The sequence below is a fragment of the Lathamus discolor genome, chromosome 1 (assembly GCF_037157495.1).
Source record: "Lathamus discolor isolate bLatDis1 chromosome 1, bLatDis1.hap1, whole genome shotgun sequence".
Lineage (NCBI taxonomy): Eukaryota > Metazoa > Chordata > Aves > Psittaciformes > Psittacidae > Lathamus > Lathamus discolor.
The window spans coordinates 13,397,237-13,422,271 of NC_088884.1; the positions used below are offsets into that span (position 1 = coordinate 13,397,237).

Below are 25,035 nucleotides of genomic sequence, written 5' to 3' on the forward strand. Positions count from 1 at the left end.
TAGTTATGCTAGGGAGGAGATCACTCAGAATAGGGACAGTGCCAGAAACCGAGGACTAAGGCATTCTGTCAGATATAAAACCCTAACAAGTACATGAACAAAGGAGGGTAAACAGTGCTGAAGGAACAAACTGTACCAACTCCAGCTAGCTGCCTTGGGTAGACTTTTTGGAGATGGGGGTTGGGGACTGGCCACCTAAGTGCAACATCTATTTAACAGGCAAAGTTGGCATGTTTGCTGGCTACATTTTAATTAATTTTGTTAAAGGAGTTCCAAATCCATCTGTTAGGCAACCTCTGCCTACCATTAAAACCAAAATGAAACAAGAACTCAGATACAAACACTTCTATGCCTTAGAAATACCCTCGCCTTTCTCTCTAAAAGTGCTGACAATGTTCTCCATGATTACAGCTGTGCAAATCAGATATTCCCCTGCTCTAAACAACACTAATTCATGCTGCTACTGTTCCAAACAGAATGATGTGAGACTTAAGCAAATAAACCAGCTCCTTAAAATATGTTTGCAGATATGCCCAGTGTTGTGCTACATTTCATAACCAGGTCACCATGCTCAGGTGTGCTACTAAGGATCATTCACGCAGGGATGACTAGTGCCCTAACAATGGCCAGAAAGAACTTGCCAACTTTCAGATGCTCTGATTTTATCACTTCTTTATATTAGCATCTCTACCCCTCATTCACAAATAATTCATAACAACATACAAAGTGCTAACTAACTTCATCACCTTCATAAAACCTGCCTGCTACAGCTGGCAATTTCAACTTTATAGATAAAGGAGCAAAGGCTGGCATTCAAGTGTCCTTTTTTTATCCTGACTTGGCTTGGCTTTTTTTTTTTTTTTTTGCTTGGTGTTCTGTTTTGGGGTTTTTTTGGTGAGTTGTTTGGTTTTGGGTTTTTGGGTGGGGGTGGTTTGTTTTCGTTTATGGGGTGTTTTTTTACTACAAACCTGTAGAGCTTCCATGTCCCTGAACACATGAGCTCTTGTGTACACTGTGGAGGCTCTAAGTGGGAGTATACAACAGGTCAAGGCCTGACAGGATGTACACTTCATCTGTGCAACACTGCGCTGCAAACAATGACCCAATCTCACTGCCTGTCACCATCATTAAGAGCTGACTTAGCTGGCACTTGAAAAAGCAAAGGAGACTTGGTGTCTGCCCTCAAGAGCTCACACAGGGAGCTCCCCATCACAACACAGATGAATTCTGCCCGGGTTTCCGCTGTCTTCCATGTGTAGGGCACAGAGCAGTCTGGATGTACTGTCTTCTGCCTACAAAAATGGACAATAATGTCAGTCCTCCATTAGGTGGCAGATTGACCCTGAGAGAGAATGAGGTAAGTGATTCTCTGAACGGGCACTGAGGGGAGCAAAGGGTGAAGGAGTGGAACAGGCAATTACTGAAGCAAAACACTTTGCTGGGATTGAGAAGATACCAGATAAATAGTAGCTTTTGGGTTTTGTTAGAGGGAGAGGAAAGGAAAGAAGTAAAGAAAGCGTATACGTTTAAAAGCATTAAGGTTGGAATTACATGTTAAAATTTTATCTACATAAAAGGAAATCAGAAGTATTCAACTTGATATTAACATGAAAAGAAAGAAAAATAATTTTACATCAGTGTTGAAAGACACAATCTGGAAGATGGTGGGAAAAGAAAAACAGACCCTGCACCAGCCTACTGGTTTGTACATAAATATTTACAACAGCCCTGCCCCCTTCATGGTGAATTCACAGTGACAGATTATTTCAGCATAGGTTTCACCTTTAAACAAGGGTTATGAAAGCATTACAGATATTTCACAGGAAAAAACAAGGAAAAGATGAAAAATCAATGTTGCAATAATTAAGGAATATTTAAAAGCACTGAGGCCTGAAGGCTTCAGACACACTGCAGGTCCACTGCAGATCCATCACAAGGCAAACTCCAGAAAATCTGAATATACAGACAGTCATCAGCACAGACTGCTGTGACTGTCACCACCCTGACCTCTCACTCTGAAGTACAAATCATGGGTATCCTCCTCCTCATACAGCTTTTACTTTAAGTCAATTCTATCGCTAGCCAGACATAAAAGCCTTACCAAAAGATGAGCCAGTGGGGAAGAAGATGGGCCTGGCTGAACAGAGAGCTTTGGCTGGAACTCAATAAAAAAGGAGAGTTTATGACCTTTGGAAGAAGAGGAAAGCTACTCAGGACATAAGGATATCACGAGGTTATACATGGAGTGAATTAGAAGGGCCAAAGCCCATCTACAACTTAATCTGGCTACTGCTGTAAAAGACAATAAAAACTGTTTCTATAAATACTTGAGCAACAAAACAAGTGCTGAGGAGAATCTTCATCCTTTATTGGATGTGGTAGGAAACAAAGGGACAAAGGCTGGGGAAAAAGATGATGTACTTATTGCCACTTTTGCCTCAGTCTTTAATAGCAAGACCAGTTGCTCTCCAGGTACTCAGACGACTGTGCTGGAAGACAGGGACAGGGAGGAGAATGAAGCCCCCATAATCCAAGGGGAAATGGTCAGTGACCTGCTATACTACTGAGTCACACAAAAGTCTATGGGTCCAGATGGAATCCACCCAAGGGTACTGAGGGAGCTGGTGGAAGTGCTCACTGAGCCACTTTCCATCACTTATCAGCAGTCCTGGCTAACCAGGGAAGTCCCAGTGACTGGAAATTAGCAAATGTGACCCCATCTACAAGAAGGGCTGGAAGGAGGATCTGGAGAACTACAGGCCTGCCACTCTGACCTTGGTGCTGGGGAAAGTTATGGAGCAGATCATCCTGAGTGCCGTCACACAGCACTGTACTGCAAAACCAGATGATGAGGCACAGTCAGCATGGGTTTATGAATGGCAAGTCCTGCTTGACTAACCTGATCAACTTCTATGACAAGGTGACCCACGTACCGGCTGAGGGAAAGGCTGTGGATTGGATGTTGTTTACCTGGACTTCAGTAAAGCTTTTGACACCTTTTCCCACAGCGTTCTCCTGGAGAAACTGACTGCTCATGGATTGGATGGGTGTACTCTCATGGGGTGAAAAACTGACTGGATGGCCAGTGGTGAAAAATGGAGTTAAATCCAGTTGATGGCTGGTTACAAGTGGTGCTCCCCAGGGCTCAGCACTGGGGCCAGTTCTGCTTAATATCATTATCAATGACCTGGACAAGGCAACTGAGTGCTCTCTTAGTAAGCCTGAGATCACATCAAGTTGGACTGAGTGTTGATCTGCTGAGGGAAGGAAAGTTCTTCAGAGGGATTTGGACAGGCTGGATCAATGGTCCAATACCAACCATACGAGGTACAACAAAGCAAAGTGCCAGTTCTTGCAGTCAGGTCATAACAACCCCATGCAACACTACAGGTTTGGGGAAGAGTGGCTGGAAAGCTGCCTGTTAGAAAAGGACCTGGGGGTGTTGGTCAATAGCTGGCTGAACATGAGCCAGCTTGTGCCCAGGCAGCCAAGAAGGCCAGTGGCATCCTGGCCTGTATCAGAAATAGTGCGCGCAAGGGCAGTGATCATCCTCCTATACTGGCACTGGTGAGGCTACACCTTGAATCCTGTGTTCAGTTCTGGGCCCCTCATTGCAAGAAAGACATTGAGCATATTCAAACAAGGGCAGTGAAGCTGGTGAAGGGTCTGGAGCACAAGTCATATGAGGGAAGTGGGGTTGTTTAGCCTGGATAAAAGGAGGCTCAGGGGAGACCTTATTGCTCTCTACAACTACCTGAAAGGAGGTTGTAGCTAGGCGGGTGTTGGCCTCTTCTCCCAAGTAACAAGTTAGAGGATGACAAGTAAGGGCCTCAGGTTTCACCAGGGGAGGTTTAGACTGGATATTAGGAAAATCTTCTTCACTGAAAGGGCTGTCAAGCCTTGAAACAGGCTGCCCAGGGAAGTGGTAGAGTCACATCCCTGGAGGTATTTAAAGGATGTGTAGATGTGGTGCTTAGGGACATGGTCTAGTGGTGGACTTGGCAGTGCTACATTAATGTTTGGAATTGATGATATTAAAGTGTTTTCAAAACTAGAAAATTCTATGATCCTATAAAAGTGAACATTTTTAGTTCAGGAAAAGTGCCTTGAATGAAACTAGCAGAAGCAAATATGATATTCTGGATGAACCAGCATTATACCTATAATTACTTCCCCTGTAGTCTGCTGCTAACCACAACCACCACATTTATTCAAAATCTTAGTATATTTTCCTTCTTGTTTTAAATAAGCTATGTGATTTTAGCCAGTTTTACTGGCATGGACTATTGAACCTCATCTGTCTAAATACACAAATGGATAGAACACATGTTATTTTAGTGGGATAGCTTCAAACAACAGATACAATGTATCGAAATTGGTATTTTTAGAATTAATCCCTCATTTTGCTGGAATTATTCAACAAAATCTGCCACTGGCTTCGTCTGAACTTGACTTGATTAAAACTCTTAAGATTTGTTCTATAATCTGTATTGCAGCTGATTCTGTTAAATCTCTGTTCTCCAGCCTCTGCTTCCCTGTATCTGGATTATCAAAGAGACAAAAAAAGAAAAACAAAAAAAGAAGTAATTCAAGAATATAAATGAAGTGCCTATTTTTACATTTATCCAAATGTGGATTTTTTTTCTGCTATTATGATGTTCAAGAAGAGCAATTTCTCGCAGCACATTAGAAATTATTTCAATAAATTCTGCCAATTCTAATTTTTGCACAGTTATAACATCTAATAAGGCAAATGCAGTACAAAATATGAGCATTTCAGAAGGAAAAACTTCAAGAAACTATAAAAATGAAGGCAATATATTTAAGAAGTTAAAATAAATAATATTCCTAATTAGCTTTGATTACTTCAAACACTTGCCTATGCTTTATAGTTTTTACAAATTATCTTTCTCTGAGGCAATTTTCAGTCAATCCAGTTATAGTCAGAACAAAAGTGTATCAAGGCAGCTTGTGAGTCAGACCCCTCTGCTTTCCATATCTTTAAATATTGATCCTTCAAAGAAAATACAAAGGACTGTCCACTGGACTCTCAAGCAACACCTGCAGGTGATACAGCCATATTAGCATAATACTGCTCTGGATTTCAACACAAAAAGAATGCAAAATTGCTATAAAACAACATTAAAGCCTAAAATTATTTTCTTAGCAATGCTAATTTAAATTGAGAGAGATGCTGTTGTCCAAGGATTTTTAATTTTACTTTAAATCATCTTACTGCTTATACACCAGAGAAACCCTCATATAACTAAGACCAGAAAGTACTCTTTAATCTTTAATATGAAATTAAATTTTGCTGGTTTTTCAATTTATCCAGAGACTTAGCACCACTTTAAACTGTGCTTTGTTGTATTCATTTTAATCAAATGTTATTTTAATTGGGTCTGTAAGGACATGTAGAAACTAGTGCAGCACTGGGAAGAAAATAATTTTTGATCTCCTGTTCTTACATCTCTGAAACCAGCCTGGTTTTCAGTCTCACCTTTAACTTCCCTTCAGGCGTTATTCCCTAGGGTTCCACAGCTTCAATTCCCAATTCATATTTGCTTAGAAGAATAATGTATCTCAAAGCATTACTTCTGGAAAGCAAGACCTGTGGAAATGGGAATGTCTTACCAAATTTTCCATGTGGTCTATGGGAAGAAGTTGAAGCCTAAAGTAGGGCTCCAAGAAAATGCCTCACTGGGCACATGGACAGAGAAAAAGGAAAAGGCAGCTCAACCCAGCATGTACTTTCATGATGTTCATAAGTGTTGCCTCTGTGTGCGTACAGTAGAAAACTGGAGTGCCTCTTTACAAAAAGGAGCAAGAAATCACAGCAGTATCTCAGACAACCAGTTGTCAATGTCCTACATCTCTCCCTCCCACATTCTCATCTCTCCTAAGCATCCTTCCTTCTTAAAGACAGACAGATGCTGCCTTTTATTCCTTCCTAAAAAATTAGTAGCTAGCCAGGCAAAACCAGACTGGTGAAAGAACTGGTCTCCATACTGCTGAGAAAGTAGATATCTATGAAGGACAGTGATGGGAAATAAAGTCCATCAAGGAAAAAAAAATCTCAGTCAGACTTTGTATTCAAAGAACAATCTGCCTAATACTGAAGTAGAGACTTTGGGATACAGCTTTTCTTACTGTCAGAACAGTAAAACGCTAAATTAATAACAGCCTCTCATGGAGGGCAGTTACAACAGCTGAGATTGACTGACAATACCAGGTAGCAGCCCTGATTCCTTTCTTCCTTAGCAGATGCATGACTCAAACTGCTTCACTGCAAATATTTGGTAAAGTAGTTCAACATTTTTTGGCCTAAACTATAGGTTAAATCCATAACTATACTCCAGAAATAAGTTAAGCTCAATTTGACCAGACAACATGTGAAGTGAAACAGCTTCAATCCCCATCAGAGTAAAATTTAAAGTAGCAAATCAACTTTCACTGTAACTTCATGAAAAGAATGTTTTTCATACCAAGACAGATATTAAGCTTCTCAAGGATGGGTTTTTTTCTTGTTTGGGGGGGGTGGTTCTCAAGTTTTTTGTGGGTTTGTTTTTGTTTTTTTTTTGTCATTTGAGATCCTGGAGCAAACATTCTGCACTACATGAAAGGGGTTAATGTCACATTGGTTGCCTGTGCAGCACTCATGAGACAACAGCAATCAAGGAAACCCTTACAAGCTTCCTTTTCCAGAAGGAATAAAGCAGAAAATAGGCATCAATATATTTAGGCTCAGCAGGGCACAAAAATACTTTTCCTGTAACCCTGAATAGCAGAAAAGGGAGAGTCTATGTCTCCTTTAAAATTCACAAAGTGTTTTGTTTTTCTTGCATTTGACCCAAGAGTGGAACACAAAGGCAATCAACCTTTGGCACTCATAATATTTTGAATTGGTACAGGTTTTCACAGTGCATCATAAGGATCTCTGCATTCACAGTCCTGTCTCATTTTTGACTTCGTAATTCATTCAGTAACAGGAGCTGGTTGCTGTAAAAAGGACTCACCTGGAAACATTCCCCATGAAATGGTGAAGGTAAAGATGAAATAAAACGTTTTACTTACTTTTCTTTAATCTTGATAGTGTGTTCCCAGAATTAGGCTGGGTCCAACAAATTACACATTTTCACATATAATGCTTGCTGCTGGGTAGTTGCCAGGTAAGATAATAGCATTTCTGCTTAATTAAACCACATTCCTTTCTTTCCACAATGGCTGACAATTGGCTATTTTTAACATGGCAAGATTTACTCACATCAGCATATGCTGGGAAAAGTGTGATATACCTTTTGTTTAATCTTAAAACCCAGAATTTCCAGACATAAAGCCAGCAGCTGGCATGACTGAGATGCTCTGAACTTCACACATACGATTTCTCACATGTTTAATCAGAGCAAGTTTACCTAAGTCACTGCACTGGTTTGGCAAAGATATTGAATGTCATGGGAAAACTAGAAAGGGGAAGGGAAGATTTTAAAAGATTTAAAAAGATATAAAAAGGAGAGAAGTATATTTTAAAATACTGTTTTATACAAAATGAACCATTTCTAATGTGTCTGGGACAAGGAACCTGCACCAAAAAAAATGGTGAAAATCAAGGAAAACAGAAATCAAGTTAACAATACAACTATCTTCACTACTATAAAAAAGCATTAAGGGTTAGGTTAGATAAGTAGTTCTCTCTTTTTGCCAGCAATCACTTTAGTTGATCATCAAAGTATTTTATTACAGGGTACATTTCAGTCCTTAATCTTCCATATATCCCAAACAACTGCAGGTATGAAAAAGGAGGTTCATGGAGACTAGAACAACCACTTGTCTTCTTTGGTTCAGTGGGCAGCATCACAGAATTATACAGCTAACTAATCTGCACAAATTAAAATAGAACTGGCTGAGGGGGGATGGGGGAAGAGGGTGGAATTAGGTGTATCCATTCACTGACCATACTTCCTTTTTTTCAAGAGCAGTCCTTTGAGTTCTCTCCAACATTGCTTTTCACTTGAATTAAAAAGTTGGTACTTTATTTAGGGGTGGATCTTCACACTAGGCTTTCTCTGACCTAATGACAAGTAGCTGTCAGGAAGATATGCAGAAGTCCTGAGCTCTTCTTCTCTTCTTCACTGTAAGTTCCTGCCCTCTCTCCTTGCATTTAAGAACTGTAGTATCCCCAGTGAGGTACATCAGTTCACTGATCCAAAAAAAACTAAACCTATGCAAGAAAAGATTAGGTTCTGACATGACAGAGATTTCCCAAAAGGAACTACCTCTTTTGGATGTCAGCCTGAAATTAAACGAAGTAAAACATCATGTGAAAATGTACCCACAGACCAAGTCTTCATGGATCTGACCTGGGTGAATGCCACACTGAAGTATTCCCATTGCTAAATTGACTCTGTCCTACTTGCAGCACTGGTGAGGCATACTCTGAAAGGACAAGGAAAAATTATTTCAGAGCAGAGCCAAACATCTGAAAAGAGATATTTATGCACAGCTGTTTTGTTAAAAACAATTTAAAAAATTAAAAAAAGGAAAGCAAGGTCCTAGTATCTCTGACTTACTCCATCTGACTCAATGAATCATAGAATCGAAAGTCAACAACATCCATCATGATTTTTCACATCTCTACAAAGTCCACAAAAGTTAAACTATGTTATCTAAAGGCAGCCTCCCAAATACTGCCTTTTCTCTCACTGACACATTTCACAAGATGACCGATGCATTCATGAACTTCATTGCATACTTCCATTAAACAAATGGCACTGACATTTCATTTTTACTATCTTTGATTCAAAACATGCCCTTGTATTTTTCCCAGTGATTTGCAGCATTGTGCCTAGAGTAGTCTGCTAAGATATGTGATTTTTTAAGTCTGAAGAGGAGCACTATATTCTGCAAACTCTGTAAGTCACATAAAAAGGAATGTCAAACCTTTATCATATTTCCCTGACTTTTATATCCACCAGCCTTTTACACTAATTTATTCAAAGAAGATTTATTCAATTTATTGTGAATAAAATAGTTCAAAAAAAGTGTGGGCAACTACCACTCATCAGTGCATACAGTCTCCTGCAAAATAATTCTAACATAGTACCATCCTTCACATGTATTTGCCAGGATGCATTTTACAAATAGTGTAAATTCTGTATTTGAAGGCTTTTATTTCTAGAGGAAAACCAGTTGTACACGTAAGTTCTATAATTTCTCAAATTATATAATTAGCACTATGCATACACACATACACATATGAAAACAATATTTAGCCTGCTCTGTAACAAATTACAACTGTATTTCTCTACTTAATCAGAACATGTTGCTTTGATGAGTACTCTCCTTTAAAAAAAAAAAGCACCCTGAGCATTTCCCGTGCTCACTTGCATCTCAAACACATCTGGCACTACAGAGCTTTCTTCGTTTCCACACCAGTTTGCAAATGATACACAAATCATTAAGCTATCTAAAAGTCAAAGCAGCTATTAAAAAGGAAACTGAATAGTCGTATTTTTGGTATTTATGGAAAAGGGGTGCAGACAAAAGCAGGTACTTGATAGAATATTTTTTAGGTTATTATAATACTCTGGAATGTGACACAGCGGGAGAACGGACCCAAGATTCTCCATCAGAACTCATCAAGCTATATCAGAATTGTAATTCTGGTTTTGCTAAAACATAGACTGGTTTGAGTTGGAAGGGGCCTTAAAGATCATCTAATTCCAGCCCTCTGCAATGGGCAGGGACACCTTCCACTAGACCAGGTTGCTCAAAACCCCGTTCAACCTGGCCTTGAACCCTGCCAGGGATGCGCCATGCACCTGTGCCAGTGTCTCACCACTCTCATAGTAAAGAATTTCTCCCTTATATCTAATCTAAATCTCCCCTCTCTCAGTTTCAAACCCTCTGTCAGTCACTACATGCCCTGGTAAAAAGTCCCTCTCCAGGTTTTTGGTAGGCCTCCCTGAGGCACTGGAAGGGCGCTATAATGTCCCTCTGGAGCCTTCTTTTCTCCAGGCCGAACAAGCCCCGTTCTCTCAGCCTGCCTTCATATATAATCAGTTAAACTCAGTGCCATGTTAAAGAAAAGCTCATAGGGGAATAAAGATTTACAAGAAGTTCTGGCTACTGATTTCATTTCAACTGTTGATCTACTTTTAGGAAGAAAAGAAAAATTCTCAAAGAACTGTCAATACAGTAAAATCAGAGAAATACTGCTTCTGCCATGAGTGCTGGCCAAGAGGCTTCTCAGTGTGTAGGTTATTACAAACAGGAGAGTTTCAAAACGCACTATATTCATCTAAGAGAGTCTAATGTGACATTCTTTCAAAAATAACTAGATGCTGGTTTTGTTCAAAGCTTTCTAGCCTTTTCTGGCAGCACCCTGACTGAGCAGTTCACTGCCTCTGCTTCTTGCCCAGGCCATGCACTGACACTTTTCAGGCTGCGTCGAAGCTTCTCTCTCTCTTTCAGCATGCTGCTGTCTTTAACAGATCTCATTCTTACCTGTGTGAGTGGACACATACATGCAAACTACTATTTTTTCCATCTGTAGGAATGATTTATTTGTTTGGGGTCTTCTGAGTGGAAAGATGGTTTTGAGTGGAAAGGCATTTAGCTCTGTTCAGCTTTCTCACAACAGCAGTAGCTAAGTCTAACAGCAGCAAGAAGTTTTATTTGATAGTAATAAATAACTTATGTACTCCAAAGGTAGTCAGGTACTTTAAACATGAAGGAAGCATCAACACCATTACTAACACCCATAGAAGGATCTCGATAGGCACAAGACCTTTCGCAGGAAGTTTTCTACTAACCCAGATGTAGTTTTAAAGATGCTCTACTCAGAAATTCATAATTAATTTACATGAGATCTTACTGAATACAGGATGCAATGAAAAACACATTAACATTAACCTTTCTTGAGCAAAGAAAGTATACTTTCTGGACAGAGGTGAATGCACTCCTCTGGTAGTGAGAGTAGGTAGAGCCTTTCCTTTTGCCACTTGACTGAAATGCAGTGCTGTGGTAGGTAGGCACAAAAGGGACTTTCTACTGTTCCCAGAGAGCCCGTCCATCCTTTTTCCAGACTGTTATGACTTACTTTAAAGGAAAGACAAAGCAAGACAGGGATAAAAGCATTCTGTGAATAGTCCACAGATTCAATTTTTATTGTATTTTGCCAGGCAGAATATTTGATTTCTTCTGTCATTCTGCCACTAAATTAGGGCAGTAATTTACTTACAAAACTGTCCTACAAATTTTAACATGAGAAGGATATATCCACTTTCAAAACAACTTTTTCCTTTTTAATTCATGGCTGTTTTGGTGGCATTTCAAAACCAATGAATATACTGACAGATGAGTGGATGACAGGTTTCAAAGAAGTGTTTTTGCTTTCTGTTTTGTTAAATGTTTTGCTAAACATTTGACAGTTTTCTTGCAGAAATGTGTTTCCTGAATAACACTTTATAGAAATTCAACAAAAAGGATTTATACTCCAAAGCTGTAAAAGCCAAAACCACATGAACTGTAATTATTTGCAAAACTAAGTGGCCATCAACATTTGTCTATCCAGTCTTTGTTGTTTTGTTCTAGCACTGTACACTGTCATTATCTGTTCTTTCAGCACTATTAAAAGGCTTTACAAATGGCTGATACTCAGTGTTTTACTCTTCAGTGAAGCCAGAGAGCTTTGCAACACATTACCGGACCACATCACATATCAAAAGACACTTAGCTATGCAAAAGAGGGCTCCTGATGCCAGACAGATGACATTACTGAGCTATTACAGTACTCATATCTCCTAATTTTTAGAAGACCCATGAGAATTCACGAATCCCAAAACAAAACTATAAGCCTCTGTGGAATAAATATGAAATTACACATTCTTCAGCATGCACTATTTAACAATGTTTCTGCTTTGGATTCCACAAATCCTATACAGATTAATCACTTTATAAAAACTTGAAAAATGTTGATGCTCCATAGATGGTTTTCCAAATGTAATAGTTTTTCTATTTCAAAAAGGACTTACAAGGGTTGCAAAAAAAGGCATAACTGGAGAATTTTTATATCACAAATTTTAGATTCCACCTTTTGTGGTGGGAGTGCAATCCCTGGTGTTTAATTAGAAGTCTGAAATCACCTGCTACATTTTATTGTTCTAATACTGATCCCAACTGAATGAAAAGTGATACTGTAAGCGTTTTTTTTCCCTTCTGATGATAGTGCCCACATGGCCCAGTCTAGTACTTCACTGATTATGTTCATAGCGTTGTTGAGATTTTAGCTCAGCCCTGTTAAGAATTGAGGTTATTCTTCCTGCTTTTGCCTAGTAAGTTTAAAGATAGAGAACTGAGTTTTGGCCCTAGACTTACATATGCTAGACTAGGTGCCACAAATCCACCTGAAAAAATCACAGCTATTATCCCTAAATCCTCATCAAGTTATACTGGCTTCTGGTCTACCACTATAGGTCTGTGACCAGTTTAATCTTCATCACTAGCATAGTACAGGTTGTGTAAAGTTACAGACAAATGTCCTCTTCTAGCTGGCAAAATTAACAAAGGAATTAACAAGATTTAAGCAAGTAAAATGTCAAATGAGTGATTTATCTGACTCTCACAGGAAGGCAATACCCATCAGCAGAGAGAAAAAGTCAGACAGGGTGATAGGCTGTAAAATCTTCTGCTGGCTCAGCTGTTTTAAGAACACCCATCTGTCTACATGCTACCTTGAGAAGTCACTATGCTAGAAAGCAAATTACATCCACAGAGGTTGGCGTGCTCCTTCAGCCATTTCCTACTGTGGATAAATGGTGAAGAATTATGGTACCACAAAAAGCAATGGCCTCTTAACTGCTGTTTAGTGATAATGTCCAAATAAAGGCCAAGTCTATTTGCTGGACGAAATGTCACAGTATATTACAGAACGCTTTTCATATTCTACTACGGCCACCTTTCTTTCAAATTAATTAAGTTGAAAAAAAGATAGACATGTTTGTACAGATCTTCCTACCTGTGTAGACTAGTGCAGATGAAAAAAAAGCTTGTCAAAAATCAACTAGAAAAGTAAATCAAATAATCTAAATCTAATTCCATCAGTTTTCATATACCACTACAAAGGCAATCGTATCACAGTCACCCAAGGACAACGAATGATGTCCTAACTTAATAATGTCAATAGGAATTCCGCTGCTAAGTTCAATTAGATATCATTGCATCTAAGGAGGTTTCTCAAATCAAATAAGGTTATTATCTGGTTGAGAACAAGCTCCAAAGGAGCTACACACCCTGGTACAAAGTGGGTGTCTTCTAGAAACAAAGTGGAGGTTACACTGTCCTAATGTGCTCTAAATTCAGGAGAGGAGTACAGGTCAAGTAATCTGCCTTCCTGAGGCCTGTGAGAAAAAAGCAGGGCGCAACAGAAGTGCTCAAGGGCAAAGCTGCTGTGCAAACCACACCTCAGGCTCCACAAAGAAGCTACTGCCAGACACAACATGTCACAGGCAGTTATACTAAACAGACAGGGAAGGTAACTGTATGCATGACAGATACAAGTGCTGACACCTGTCAAAGTACAAATGCCCATACACCCTTACAGTCTGTCTGTACCCTAAGCCTGTGTTCTCTGTAACCCTTCTCTCCTATGCTCACTCCTCTGTACAGTATCACTTCTTGGAGGTTCCCTGCAGCCCTGAGGCAAGATGTACAGCCTGCAGCTGAGACCTCTGCTGAACAACAGGTGTAGAAGAAAAGCTGGGGCATTGTCTGAAGAGATGGTGTGCAGCAGCTGCAAGAAGAATCATGGGTGCAGGAACATTTGTTGTCACAATCTGCAACTCAGTGTTTGCAGTATTTTTTATTTGTATTTTTCAAGGGAAGAAAAACTTGGTTTTGACTGGTTAGGTCATCCATCACCAGATGCTATGCAACGCATGGACATTCAATAGCTTGACAATGAACAACCTGAGAATATCAAATACTAGGCGCACAAGCCACAAGAGCCTACTTGAACACCTTGGACTGAAACCAAAAACAACAGACATAGGCTTCCCAGCACTGAACACCATAAGGACATGAGCACTTAGCTCCAGAGAATTCACACTGTTGGTCTGGGCATCTACATTCCCTATTACATTGAAAACAAGAGACAGATGTTTGTGCACAGTATTCACAACAACTAGCAATCTCTGCGAGAAAATGCTTATCACAGCCAACAAAAACTATTGAAAATATTCTTTTCTGAGAATTCAAAGTACTGTTACACCAGTATGAAATCAGAAATCAGAGCTGAAATCCTGTGTGCAGTCATGAGCGCTTGCTGTGATTTTGAGCATGGAAGGATGCAGCAATGCTTTGCACAGTAGTGTGGCAATGCAACTATGGAGTGGGAAGAAAACTGTATGCCAGGGTTTTTTTCTAGTTCAGGTCTATGCTAGCAAAGGGCCATAATAACGAGACTCTCAGGAGTTTGTATTACTCTGAAGTCAGGCCATTAAGCAGTTAAGAAAATATAACTGTTTCTATGGAGTACATACAGCAAACAAGTAATAGTAGTACACTATCTTCCAAAATCTAGGCATCGTCCTGTGTAGGGCTGCCCTCTAATAGGAATCCAATACTCTGATGTGCTAGTTGCTGTTTTGTGGAAGCTATTTCTCATTCTTAAGAGTGCTAAGATCCACTTGGTAAGGAGTAGACCCTGCTACAGCATGCTTGCAAGAAGAATAAAACTAAGGATCCTCCTTGGACTGTTAAGTAAAACAGTTACTTCAATGAAAAATATCTTTATTCACTTTGATATGGCACAATAAACATTCAGAGGTTTAAGGGAGGGTTTTTTTGTGGCTTTTCCCCTTTTAAATTATAAAGTAAAGCTTTTTGTATCAAAATGTAATTAATTAAATCCTGTTCAACTTCACCAGCTCCTCCAAAGATACAGCTTTAAATTAATAAATGGGCCTCACTTCAGTTTCAAAAGGCATTATCTAAATGTTGCAGTAATGCTGAGAAAATACAAGGGTGGTGATGAACTAGATGATCTTTTCCCAACCCCAACCATTCTATGATTCTACGGTTCTATGCTTGCTTCGGTCAGCATAACACATTTGGCTGTGGTAAGCCTTTAATATGATAGTTTAAATAGAACCTATGGATCAAACACCCTTCCCAGTTTTACTTCCTGCTAATCAGTACTCCAGCAACTTCCTACAGGTACCCGACAGCAGGCTGAAGAATCAAGCTCTCAAAATCCTTTACATAACTTACTTTTGGGATACCCGTGAAGAAGCGTCAAACACTTGAAAGGACTACTTTGGTTTGAAAAAGAACAGGTGTGGATCCAGCTTCCTTATGGCTTAGGCATGAGTTGCTAATCACTTTACTCCATCATTGCCAAAAAGCGAGACAAACAAAATGCCTCATCAGCTTTTCCAAAATTGTGTTTCCAACTGAGTAAACAAAGCATACTTCTGTCGTGAGCAAATTAATTTTACAAAGCTTCAGCTTAAAAAGCTCACTTATAAAGTAAGTTAAAAGCTGATAGCAGCATGCATGTGAAAATGTTGAGAATCATAGCCACATCTCAGACCAGATACCATTTTGGGGGAACTGTGAGAGGAAAGAAACAAGACTCTATTGTCAACACAGAAAAACAAGTCTTTTATGGTTCCCAATAAATCCCACAATCACTTTTAACATCTGCAGGCTGAAGGAAAATTTTGTGCCTTCCCAGTGTATCAACTAACTAAATTCATGAACATTTCACTAACCAAAGATCCAAAGTGCTGCATCTAAAATGTTGTTTGATTCTCCTGGACTCTGCAAACAGTCCAAGGCAACTAATACTGTCCTTTAAGTATGTGCCTAATTTGGAAGAATGGTTGCTCTATGTTATTCCAGATCACCATTCAAGACAGGGCTCTATCTCTTACAACTGCTTGAAAGACATTAGTGGGTAGCAGCATGCTGCCTTTCTGCAGTCTGCTGTTCTAGATGCGAAGGAGCTTCAATACCTTCAAAACCTGCATGGCCTAAAAGCCTCCATCTCACATAGAGGACTGGAGAAACAGGTCTGGACAAACTGAAACTAGTAGGAAGAGACAATAGGCAGTGACAGGTTATTTAAAAAAGACCTACAGGGTTTAAATCTTCCTTGCAACATTTTTCTCTTTTCTCTGGCTGGAAAACATCCATTCCTGCCAGCCAAACATCCATTTTCCTTTGAAGTACTTCCTGAGAATTTTAATTGCCCAGTAAATTGCCAACAAAACCTTCAAGTTGTAGACCAGCCCAGAGAGACTCCAAAGGGAACAGCTTGTAATGCTTAATTCATCTTTCCACAGTCAGTGGGGAGGGCAGAGTTGCTCGATAGGCCTCCAGCCATAAAAATCAATTTTTGACTTGATGAAGTTCGCTGAGCTGAATACAGCCATATGCAGGAGGTAGTAGTTCTCACCAAACACAATCCTGAGTTCCATTACAGCAATGCTTTTGAGAACTGTGATAGTTATTCAGGTAATGAGTGGATCTAGCTACACATAAGCACTGCAATTCCAATTTGAAAATGTTTCATATCTGAAAATGTGTTTCTTAGATAATTTAAACTTCCACAGGTATTTAGCCTCTCTTTACACAGTTGTTGCATTTTTGGCAGGTCCTCCAAATTGACTATGTGTCATATATTTGAAGTTGGCAAGATTTAAATGATGACATAGCATAAAGAAACACAGTGGAGGTGAGGATTAAGTTACTGAACTTTTATTTTTAGTGACTGAAACACCTTTATATTCCCAGTTTCAAACCTCAAAATAAACAGTTTTCCATAATAAAGCAAAAGGACTCAGAAGGACACAAGACAGGAAAGTTGAAGATTAAAGTAACAGAGTAAATTCTTATTAAAGAAAATGCCAAATAACTGCAGTAAATACCCTAAAAAATGCTGACATCATTTCACAATACTGTAAACTCTGTAGCTCACACAGTTCTGGAAACTCTGTTATATGTCAGAAAAATGTAAACTGAAGTAACACTGAATTGCAGTGATGCCCTGCGTGGCATGAATAATCTATTTGATTTTTGTTGTTAGGAAACAACTGTTTTTAAGAAAATGTTTACACTAGAATACAGGCTGTTCATCACGCATGACACATTTTATTATTCATATTTTAGTGAGCATTTTTTATATTGTCAATTCAGAAAAATCAAGATTTGTAAACACTAACTCAGGCCTGTTAAGGGTGTTAGAATACATTATCACGAAGGGCTAACCTTCATTAAAAATTAAGTAATGCAGTTAAAGATAAGCTTCTTGCATACAAATTCATATTGAAGACATTACTTCAACAGCTCAACTATTACTTCTTACTTTTTTTTCAGGGCCTCATACAATTTATTTTCTACTGCTTTTCTCACTTCACTGGGACATTTCTCCCATTGAGTGCACTCTAACCTTTCCATCTACTTGAGCAGGTTCTAGCAACACAGCAGCTAGAAAAGCACAGGAAAATTAGAGCAGCAGATGTGCAGCAGACATTAAAAGATTTGTAAAGAGGATATATTATTTAGATAAAACAATGAAAATGAAAAATGTTTTAGAAATGCCAATCTGTGTGGCTTTACATTCCCCAGATCTTCGTATTTGATTTCTCTATCATTTTTTAAAATACTGAAATATATGTATAGTTGTAGGATTAGGGAGAACAGAGATCATCAAGATGGGGTCTCAAATCATAGCCTCAAAAAAAGTATCAATTTACCCTAAAAATTGTAACACTATCGAAAGCTGCATTAAAAAATATAAAGTTATTCAACTGCATTTTAATTTATATTTTACAGTTCAAATCATTACCAAAGCCTCACTCAGTCTCCCACTCAGATGAACTCATGCTAACATAACAGTTACATGACCTGATGGCCCTTTAGGACACATTCCGTACAGTGTCTGCTTGGCTTTCTGAGAGTAAAACTAAGCAATGCAACTTAAGTTTGGAAATCATGTTTTTAATTATACTCCAAGAAGTGTTAATTTAAAGAACTCATTTTCTTTATGGTTTGGATACAAAATGAGATTCCTAAAATATACTTTTTAAAATAGTCACAAAACTCATAATGAGTATTTCATTAAAAAAAGCCAAAACAACTAACAACTGACACCTGTATATTAGAAAAAAGTCTGCCATCTGCTGCTAGACTTATTTTTAATCTTAATCTGCAATTGATAATCACCTCTAATTGGTTTCCTTTCCTAAGTACCCTCAGTTAGATTCTTGCATTATCATACGTAGCACCACAGAGCAGCCGGGCTTCAAATGAGGGAAAGAAAGCTGTCGGCTGCAAATAACACAAAAGTTTGGGAGACTGTACAAGGAAAAAGAGAAAGGAAGCCTTGCTAGTGAAAAATTAAATTAAAATCTGGAAACAGAACAATTAGGTTTCTACCAAAAGAAGCAACCAAGGAAAGGGTTGGGATTACTGCTCACAGGACACAATCACAAAAGAGCATCTGAACAGCTCCTATACCTGCCTAAAGAAAAGGTGAACATCAGTTACTCTCTGAGGATGGAAGGCTGGACAGATATCTGTGTTGCTGGGACTAAATTTCTCATTTTTGTCTTGCAATCATATTTCAGACAGTAGACTAAGTTATAAGAACCCTAGTGAAGTTAAAGTGTTAATAAGTTTGATTTGACTTGCTGTCAGAGGCACATGTGACATAACCAAGAGAAGGAGTTAGGATACACCAACAGCACTCCCTCTGATCACAAACATCAGCAAAAGACTAAAGCTACTTCTCCTGTGTCCCTGCTGAGCCTCTTAAATGCAAATAGGCCACAATCCTTATTGGAGAAGAAAAGAGCCACATGGACAACTGTCTTGAGATCAGGCACCAGCCTCATCCTCCTCTGAAGACAAGAGGGGTAGATGAAGAATTAATTCCGGCTGAGGTACATACAGCATCATGCTGGGAGCAGTGCAGGTCATGAGGAATAAATACAGCTTCCATCTTGTTACTCTTAACACTTCTCCAAGTTTTAGAAGGTTATTTACAGTTTAGTCGGGAGCCACTGTGGCTCAGAAAACATGCACGATCCAGACCCTAGTGTGGACGGATTTTTTTCTAGAGGCAGTACAACAAAATATTCAGGATTTGAAGACTGCAGCAAAGCCATGATTAAAGTCCATTCAATGAAGCAGTTACTATTATTTGCAGCAGTAAATAACCTTCTATCCACTTTGTGGCTTCCCTCGGTGTTACTATATGCTTCTTATGTAGGGGAACTAACTGACATATTTCTGGGGAGAAAAAGGGAAGGAGGAAGTTAGTTACAACCCACTACTTTCTTTTATTCTTTCTATCTTAAGCACAGGTCTAGAATTGTTAAGCCATTATGTCCCTAGCTTCTTAGTAAAATCTACATACATTCTGGATGTCTCTTCAAGTACTACCAGCTTGTAACACTGATAACATGAACATCTTGCTTCAGAGACGAACATGTAGTTTGATTAACGCACAAATGATTCTTCTGTCTTAAAGCTTTTGGAATATGATTTCCTTGAAATAAATAGTACAAAAGTAAAGTGAAGTGTTACACTGCTATCTGTCATTTAAATATTCACATGTATTTAGACATCATACGCTGCTGCTGTAAAACACTAGAAAAATGTTCAGATCATTCAGGGTTAGCTATACTTCTCTGCAAAAGAACATTTGCCTTCAACAGAGGCTGAAGCCCTCCAGATATTAAAATGCACATTTTCTGCCTTTATTACATCCATTACATTTTATTGATGCATTAGTCTGCCCAGATTATCCTGTAATATTATGCCTGTTCATTACACTTACTAACTCTTCTGTAATTTATAATAAAATCAAGAAACTGCACCTTTTTTTTTCTTTTATTATAGACAGTAATAGAAGACAGTGACCTAAGAAACAGCTTATTCCTCTCCATGTTGAACTGTTATCCTTTGCCCTTTATATCTTGGTGTAATCCATTCCAGTGGTTGTTTCCTAGCTGATTTTGTAAGCTTATCGTTTGTATCTCACAGTATCACAAATTCTTCTGAAACCTCAATTATGTCCTTTGGTTCAGCTTCTTTTTTACCACCCACTCCTGAAAATGTGAGCATTAAGCTTACATGTTGGTAAACCATTCTATAAAAAAAAAATAAATAAATAAATCATCATTTCCAAACTTTCCACATGACAGCCCCAGGCAAAAAGATGTATTCTGGGATTTCCTTACAACAGGTCTTGGTTCAATGCTGCAGTCTTTCTCAGTAGGATGTTTCTTTGCCCATTTCTCTTGTTAATACACTCCATAAAATATTTAGTAGAAACAGACTTTAAACAAGTAAGTATAACTCTTCCCAACAGTATCTCAGTGTTTCATAAAGTATTGAGTCAGGTGATGCTTAGGCTTTTGTACATTCCTAATACTATTTCCCTAAAGTCAGAGTGGGAAGAGAGTTGCAGAAAACACAGACTCCTTCAAAGTGCACTACAAAAAGCCAAGAAGCAGAAGTCACAAGGTACAGCACAGAAAAGGACAGACTTGTATAAAAAAATTCTGCAAAGAGAGCAGTTAAGGACATACTAAGCTGCCTGAGGCGGCCATAAAATCTCCACCCTTGGAGATCTTTAAAACTGAATGGGACAAAACCCTGAATAATCTGCTCTGACTCTAAAGTTTGCCTTGCTTTGAACAGGAGGCTGGACTGGATGATTTCCAGGTCCAACAGACAACCTCATAAACTAAATATTTCAGTATTCTACTAACTGAATAGCTTGAAGAATCTTTAAAGATCGAAGGATCTATACTTGCCATACAGAGTAGCTGCTGTAAGTAAAAGCATGTGTATAAGTTTCACCAAATCTTCCACTGAGGCATCATTTTATGGGAGAAAAAGTTATTAACGAAAGGACTAAAACATTACCATCTTCCAGACTTTAGGAGGACTTCAGTCACAACTGGAAGTTAGATGCACTCACATAAAAAAAGTCTTCTGTTGTAGCTTAAAAATTTTGTTTAATGTTGGTTACGCTTTTGCTTTATTCTGTCAGATCTGTAAGAACTGTTTATGGTAACCTTTACTGTTTGATTACCTCTTCCCTATCGCCCCTCCAAGCTTTCTTAAACAAAGATATGCACAAGCTGGTGTTAATGTATTAACAGAGAGAAAACTAGATGGAATCTAGTAGTTGTTCTGTAATTAAAGCAGGATCAGCTACAGACAGTATTGTCAACTGTTGGGAAACTTCCAACTAAAAAAAAAATAATAGCATTTGTGTTGAAGAGAGCGCCTCATCTTGGCTTTTGGTTCTATTTCTATCCAGTGACATACTCGTAACAAAAAATGTTTGATTGCACCAATTTAAAAGTATGTAACTGACTTCCCCAATGCTTAAAATGGTTTAAATCACTCCTCTAACTGAGCCAGAAAAAGAATGCTTCCCAAGTTTCAAATAAGTTTTGAGTGGTGAAGTGTTCTCAAGCTCAAGAAGGCTTTACTACTACTGGCACTGACCCAAGTATTCAACAAGAACATCTGGTATGCGGTTTTCTTTCCCAGTTTGTACACGTAACAACTCCTGAATGACAACCACTCCTACAAGCTATTTTTAAAAGACAGAAAAAGTGCAGTCATGTATCTCTGGAAAGCAAAGCTCTGAGATCATCTGGGCATACTGAGATCACAAGGGCACAAACAAACTGAAACATGAGAGGTTCCCTCTGAACATCCAGGAACACTTTTTTACTGTGAGGCGTCTGAGCAATGGCACAGGTTGATCAGGGAAGCTGTGGAGTCTCCATCAGGCAGATGCTCAAAAGCCATCTGGACATGGTCCTGGGCCACTGCTCAAGCAGGGATGTTGGACCAGATCTCCAGATGTCCCTTCCAGCCTCAACCATTCCGTGACCATGTAACAATGCATTGTGTTATATGAGTCAAAACATTTGGAAATAAATACAGCTAACTGAAAAGCTATTTTGATGGTTCATATAAATACTTAAATACATAAACCCAAGGATTACATGTTTTCTTTACATCCTTTTTTAGGATATCGAAAAAACACATTGCAAGAGAACTAAAAAAGGAACACCTGAAGAAAGAGGTCAATTTAATTTAACCAATTTACATGAGGAAATCAGAGACTGTAAAGTGAGAAGAAAACCTACGCAAACCTCAACGTTTTATGTGAACAGTACAATTATCCTAGAAAAATTTACTACATTTGGGCAAGCTTTAATAGAACTAGAGTGGCTGTGGTTCCTAAACAAGTTACAGCTACTTCCATTTTAAAACTCTGTTTAGATGCAAATTAATTTATGAAACACATCAGTTTATTATCACTAAATAAGAGTTTTAGGAGGTATTTTTAACATAAATGCATTCACACTTTTCCCCAAAAGGAACTGGTTGTGTTCCCTTCCTACAGCTATCCATTCTCCAATCCATTAAAAATGTCTGATTTTTAGAGGCAATTTCTGTCACTTAAAAATACTTACATTTACATACTTGAATAAGAAACCATTTTCATCCTCCCTTTGCTGCTGTTAAGAAACTATACATTACTGAAATATGCTTCTCTTTTCCAGCTGACTTCTTCTATCAGGTTTCCTAAGTTTAAACCAGATGATATGCCAGTCCTTTCAGAATGAGGACATTTTTCACAAGAAAAGTTTTACAAGGAATAATTAAACTGGAAAAACTGTGCTTCTGTTATTATAATACCTCTGATTCCTGACAACTGAAAGTTTTCTTTCTTCAGTTTATCTTATGCAGCACACAGCTATAAGACACTGTGTTAAACTTTTTTGTCTTTATTTTTCACCTACATCAGCAGGTCTTTTTATTAGTAAAGACAGTGAGGTTAGAACACGAACAGTCGCTATATAAACAATGTTGACAATAGCTGTGTAACTGACCACATCACTTGGAATACTTTCAAACTTGACAAGGTTTAAATGACTACTTTTCCTCTTTTAAATATACACCATACTAAAAAAGCATTATTTTAGGAAAGCACATTTGAATCAGCCAAAGCAAAAGTGACAACATCGTTTTAAACAAACCTTGATCCAAGGAAGCACTGATTTCACAGAGCAACCCTTCCAGCAGCACCTGCTGAGACTGAGATACTCAGAGCAGAACAGACCAGCTATTGGCTGCCTCAGTGGATAACAGGAGAGCAGCAGATGTTGTTTATCTTGACTTTTAGAAGGCTTTTGACACTGTGTCCTACAGACAAATTGATGAAGTACAGATTACATAAATGGGCACTGAGATGAACTGATATCTGGCTGAACTGCTGGGTTCAAAAGGCTGTGATCAGTATGAAGTCCAGCTGGAGGAAAGTGACTGCTGGTGTACTACAGGGATCAATACTGTGGCCACTACAGCTTAATCACTCCATTAATGACCTGGATGGTGGGATAGAGTGCATGCACCCTCAGCAAGCTTGCTGATGACAGGAACTAGGAGGAGTGGCTGATACACTAGCTGGTTGCACTGGCATTCAGAGGGACCTTGAAAAGCTGACTAATAAACCAACAGGAATCTCTCAAAGTTCACAAAGGAAATACAAAGTCCTGCAACTCAGGAAGAATAACCCCAGGCAACAGGACAGGATTGGGGTTGACCAGCTGGCAAGCAGCTCTGCAGAAAAGCACTTCGGGGTCCTGGTGGGCTCCAAGTAGACCATAGGCCAGCAGCATACCCTTGTAGCAAGGAAGGTTAATAGCATCTTGGGCTGCATTAGGAAAACTGCTGCCAGAAAATCAAGGGAGATGGATGATCCTTCCCCTCTATTCAGCACTGATGAGACATGTCTGAGTGCTGTGCCCACTTGTGGGCTCCTCAGTACAAGCAAAACATAAGCAGCCTAGAATGAGTCCAGTGAAGGACTGCAAAGACAATTAAGGGATTGGAGCATTTGACATATGCAGTGAGACTGAAAGAGCTGGGAACCCTAGCCTGGAGAAGAGAAGGCTCAGGGAGATCTTACTGACATGTATAAATACCTGAGGGCAGCAGGGGTACACGACTTCTCAGAGGTGCCCAGCAACAAGGCAAGAGTCAATGGGCACAAATAAGATTAAACCCCTGGAGCAGAAGAAAGCATGTTTTTACTGTAAGGGTGGTCAAGCACTTGAACTAGGTGGCCAAACAGCAAGCTACTCTAGTTGATCGTGCTTTGAGCAGGGGGAGTGTTGGGCTGGATGATCTCCAGACACCCTTTGCAACCCCAGGTATTCTGTGGTGCTTAGGGTAAGAGATAAAAGGAGGGCAACTAAATCTGAGTAATATGGACTTCATGTCAGTAGTTTTCACTGCACAGACCAAGCCTTCAATAAGATAAAACAGTTCCATTGCATATCAGTTACCTGTATCTCACTGCACTCTATGAAGGCAAGTTGTTTAATCAGACTCAGAAAAAACTTCATTGTACTGCTACAACAAAACAAGTTCTTTTACTCTCCCATGCAACTGCTGATGCCCAAGAACGTAGGTCTAACCAGGATGAGAACTGCCTATGCTGCTGCTCAACCCAGGACACATAGAGATTAAGACAATGTATGCTTTCACCAGCCAAATAAATCACTTTATTACTTATTACAATGTCAATTTGTATCAGCAAACTTCCTTCACTTTAAAGGATTTCTTTGCCTCCCTCCAGTCAGTATTCAATCACTAAAGCCCATTTAACCAAAAAGTCATCCTTCTCCTTTTGTAATGCCTACTCTCTTGCATCGAAATATTGACATCTGCGTTTCAAAACTGTAGGAAAAATGAGAGAAACCAAGAGAACGTCACAAAGAAAAGCTAGAACATCTCACTCATGAGGAGCAAGCACCTGCGCACTGACCCAATTAGACATTCAAACACTTGTCACTTTGGAGCTGGCTGGTTGTCACTCATCCAAGTAGCCTCAGGGGACCTATTGTATGGTGGAATTCCCTGACAGGAGAACTGGAGCTATGGAGGCAATGAGGGCACCATGACAGGGTGCCAGGATCCTGGTGAGCCAGA

General features: G+C 39.1%; 1 protein-coding gene across 4 annotated transcripts in view; it reads right to left on the minus strand.

Moving 5' to 3' along the window:
- NRCAM (neuronal cell adhesion molecule) overlaps positions 1 to 25,035 on the minus strand; it is a 158,555-nt gene that overhangs the window by 79,217 nt on the left and 54,303 nt on the right. For all 4 annotated transcript variants that reach the window (XM_065693259.1, XM_065693352.1, XM_065693184.1 and 1 more), the window contains exon 3: positions 8,358 to 8,433. The gene's annotated coding sequence lies outside the window, so the exon portion shown is untranslated. The remainder of the gene's footprint in view (positions 1 to 8,357; positions 8,434 to 25,035) is intronic.